This window comes from Lathyrus oleraceus, chromosome 3, assembly GCF_024323335.1.
Source record: "Lathyrus oleraceus cultivar Zhongwan6 chromosome 3, CAAS_Psat_ZW6_1.0, whole genome shotgun sequence".
Classification (NCBI taxonomy): Eukaryota; Viridiplantae; Streptophyta; class Magnoliopsida; order Fabales; family Fabaceae; genus Lathyrus; species Lathyrus oleraceus.
This window is the reverse complement of record NC_066581.1, coordinates 212,634,138-212,638,367: the sequence shown is the minus strand read 5'-3', so window position 1 is coordinate 212,638,367 and position 4,230 is coordinate 212,634,138. Positions and strand designations below refer to the sequence as shown.

General features: G+C 33.7%; 1 long non-coding RNA gene and 1 other non-coding gene across 3 annotated transcripts; one reads left to right on the top strand and one right to left on the bottom strand.

Annotated features, from left to right (window-relative positions):
• Positions 1–582: 582 nt before the first annotated feature.
• On the bottom strand, positions 583–2,905 carry LOC127126385 (uncharacterized). Of its 2 annotated transcripts, none has more exons than XR_007804967.1 (3): positions 2,502–2,905; positions 1,454–2,240; positions 583–1,365 (listed from the first exon to the last, which is right to left on the bottom strand). It is a non-coding gene; the product is annotated as an uncharacterized LOC127126385 (long non-coding RNA). The 2 variants fall into 2 exon arrangements; XR_007804968.1 differs by having other exon boundaries at positions 2,547–2,905.
• On the top strand, positions 2,641–2,863 carry LOC127134277 (small nucleolar RNA U3). Its single transcript, XR_007808029.1, has one exon. It is a non-coding gene; the product is annotated as a small nucleolar RNA U3 (small nucleolar RNA).
• Positions 2,906–4,230: the final 1,325 nt, after the last annotated feature.

Genomic DNA, 4,230 nt, shown 5'->3' with positions numbered 1-4,230 from the left:
GTTCTACGGTATCTCAAAATAAATATAGGGACAAAGTTCTTGTTTAAAAGAGGTGTAAGTCTAACTCTGAAAACTTACCCCGCTATTTATTATGCAGGTTCAATGAATGATAAAAGATCCACTTAAGACTATTATGTCTTCTTGTTCAATGAATGATAAAAGATCCACTTAAGACTATTATGTCTTCTTGTTTGGCAACCTAGTTGTTTGGAGGAGTACGAAACAAAATGTATTTGCTCTCGATTAAACGCTAAAGCGGAATTTAGAGCTATGACACAAGAAATTTATGAATTATTATGGATGAAACAAGTGTTAAAAGATTTGAAGATGCAATGTAATGACTCTGAAATTGTTTTGTGATAATAAATCGGTCATTAATATTGCACATAATCTTATTTAATATGATAGGAGAAAATACATTGAGATTGACCGATATTTCATAAAAAAGAAAATGTATTTTATATTGATAACTACACCCTACATTCCTTCATTGACCAACTTGACCAACTTAAGGGGGTGTTGTAAATATTAAATATAAATGTAATTTGTAATATTAGTATGAGGCACATTAAGCAAAGCCTATTAGATAAATCTTTCTCTCTATTTAAGCAATAATATTTCGACATTATAATTACAAATTTCAGTATATCAAAACCTTAGTTTACAACATAATTGAATAGTCTCAAGTAATTCTAATTTACTAACCACATCTCCAATATTGAAGGTTGGAAGGGATGAGTCATCCATCAAGAGAAATGAGTGACAATAGCGAAAACTAAAAGAGGATAAATCTGTGTCTAAGTTCAAATCCAAAGGTTTCAACAAATCAAAGTACCAATGCTTAATTAGTCATAAAATCGACCACTGAAAGAAGAATTGTCTCGAAAAAGAGAGTAATGGTGATTATTAATGTTAGACTTTCCTAGGATAAAGATGGTTATGGAAGTGTTGATACGGAAAAGAATTGAGTTATTGAATCGGAATGCTCTTATCACATGTTTCCAAAGAAGGGTCACTTTGAGACTTCAGATCGAAAAGAAGGCGGAGTCATTTGAATAACTTCGTAATAATATGACTTGAAAGGCTCCTAGTATTGATATTGTTCAACTCAAGATGTCCAGCAACTGTAAATTCCTTTTAGAAAATATGAGATATGTTCCCGAAGGCGCGTGGACAAAATGGATCTTGTAGGGAACAAGAGCCATTATAACTGTGGCCATTGTAGCCATTACTAGGTTGCAATGGTTGGATTCTGAACTTGTTTTGACAACCTCAATGGGATCCACTACTTTCTGGTTGAACACAACATTCTTTTGGTGTTTCTCACGGTTGCCGCAGGATAGTGCAGAACAATTGTTACCCTGCCTGCACAAATATAGTAGAATTAGAAACTAACTCGGATAAAAAGAAAAAGACTATTGTTCTTTACCAAGGATGCCTTCCAGAGACTAACCAAATTCCATGGTATATATGTTATGTGTCCTCTAAGCTACCTCCTCTGGACTGCCTTGGTCCTCACCAAAACCGTTATTCCAAGATCCGTAATGAGAGTGGCCATGTGGCTGGGACATATGAAAAGTGTGTGACCACCGTCGGAGCCTAATTGGTTGATTCTACCCAAGTAAAGTAAAGTAATGGTGAAGTTCATATCGACTGGTTTATCAACAATATGGTTTTGCAACCCATGGTACCTTAGAGGCTCAGTGTACTAAAAACAAGAGAGTACTAAAAGCAATGGCTGCTGACATGACAAGGACAGTGTGAAGCGAGCAATTCACAAAGGAATACCAACTTTTGATAAACAAATCAGTGTGGTGGTATTTGATGCACAACGCATAAGTGGGTGGTTAAAATACACAAAACTGATTTTTTCACTATGCTAATTACTCACATTTTCACTGCATCTCCGAACATTTCACAATGCTTAGCAAAAAGACCCTTGTTGGTGGTTGTAGAAGACTGGGAAAACATAACGACAGCATTGAATTAGAGATTGGAGGATGGTAAGTAGCTCATCGAAGCACCACCGCGAGGAAGAATGTATTCAGGGAAGAAAACAAGTGCTGAAGAAAGCGTAGTCGGCGCAATAACTTCCTTTGAAAACTGATAAGTAGCTTCCTTCCTTAAAAGGCTGCTGTGTACCAGTGGTGGTGATGGGTGAATTTGTTGCGAGTTTCTTCTCCTCTAAAACAGAAGAAACTTTCACTACGGAAAATCACTCACTCGCATAAAGAAAGAACCTGCATAAAGAAAGAGCAAATGTTTATCTATGTTTGTTTAGAATGACAGAATTGGTTGAACTTTGAACTACATGATATATAAATCAAGAGTTATACAGAAAATGAAGGATATTGGAATTGCAGAGATTAAAGCATGAATAACTTGAATAACTATTCCAACCGTTCTCCTATGGATGTATGTTGTTAAGAAATGAGAGGGGTTACAATTTGACAGAAAGGGGTTATTGAGTATAAAAGGAACTTGCGGTAAGTAATACATACTTAGTTATAGTAAAGCTTGAATCCAAATCTGAAAGCAAGACTCACATTAGAAAAGAAAAAAAATGAAGACTTTAGTCCCACACCGCTAAAGCTCATAGAAAATCTACGGTTTATATAAGCGAGAAGAAGACCAAACGTCACGACCTTACTTGAACAGGATCTGTTCTATAGGCTCGTACTACTGTGTCCTTGATTTCTAAGGAGACAGGAACTTAAATCTGGTGGATGAAGCATTACCGTGCGATCAGAGCGTGATTAACGGCCTTGATGATCCTCAGTTTGAGTTATCATTCTAAGCTGTAGATGATCGTTCTCGGCAGTGTTCGCACTTTCGGGGTGGTCGCTCGGTGTTCTGACAGATTCTCAACTTTTTTATTTTTGTCTCAAACAGAAAGTCCCGTTTTTGGATCATATGGGAGTGTGTCATCATCATTCTATATTTAAAATAGATTTATACAATTTAAATAGTATAAAATTATTTTAATCGAACTCAAATGATTAGTCGAGCCAGTAAATATTTATTTTTATTTTTATAGAACTGAAGCATTATAAAAATAATGTTGATAATATTGTTAAATTATAATATTTTTATAATTTTATGATGACATTAAATAATTATAAGAATACAAGGACATGTATAATATAAATTTTTAAATATTATTTAATTTGTAAAATATGAGAATGACAAGTCAAAAATATCATAAATGTTATCTCATAATAATAATTTTTTTAATAATAAAAATTTATTTTTTCTCCGTATTATTTTAAAATTGTGATAGTTTTTTAATTAAAAAATAATTTTATGTGAATTTTGTAAAAACTTAGCTATTTTTATGGATTTATTCCAATAAATATTAAATCGATTAAATCCAGTCGATTTACCCACTAAATCGATTTAAGTGAATCTGTCAAAAACTAAAATTTCATGGATCAAAGTTGGACCTTTAAAATGAAACCACTATTTCTATCAAATTTAAGTTTTTAGCTCAATAACGACCCAAACCGATCAATTGTCCAATTGATGACTTCTCGGTAAGTATACTGATAATGTCGAAGTAATAATAAAGATCGAATCCATAGAGATTGCCTCAAAACAAGACAAAATGTGTGCAATTTATAAAAAAACTAGTAAAAATGGGGGGAGGGGTTCGAGTTTCGGTGTGAAAAGTAAATAAACGAGAAAAAAATGTCACGAAAACGGTCAGATAGTATTGTAGATTCCCCTATTCCTCTCTTGTTGATGCTTGATGCCTTGCAAGAATTATCTAATCACTATAACCTCACGGCGAATTAACAAAATTGTTATAGCTGATCCCTCACGAAATAACTCACTTATCACTACTCAGAGCTTCCTATCCCTAGTCCTCCAGCGTAAGCAGGGTTAAACAATGTATAGAACGTTAATTCTTTATGCCACTACTCGGGGTCTCTTATCCCTATTCAACCAGTGTAAGTACAACAATTGACATAAGTCCAACACATAGACTAATGGTCAGTATTTCCTATGTGCCAAAAATCAGATTAAAAGAGTATCTCACATAAAAAACATTACGAGCAAGAAGCAATCGAATAAGATTATAGATAAAAATAAGTTCATACAGTGGTCAAATCAACATAGAATCCAACAATTGAGAAGCAGGTTCATCCTAACACAACCTAACCTATAAGAATTTAGCTACTCATTGTGTAATTAAAAATACCACAAGTGATAAACAAAGATAACATAAGA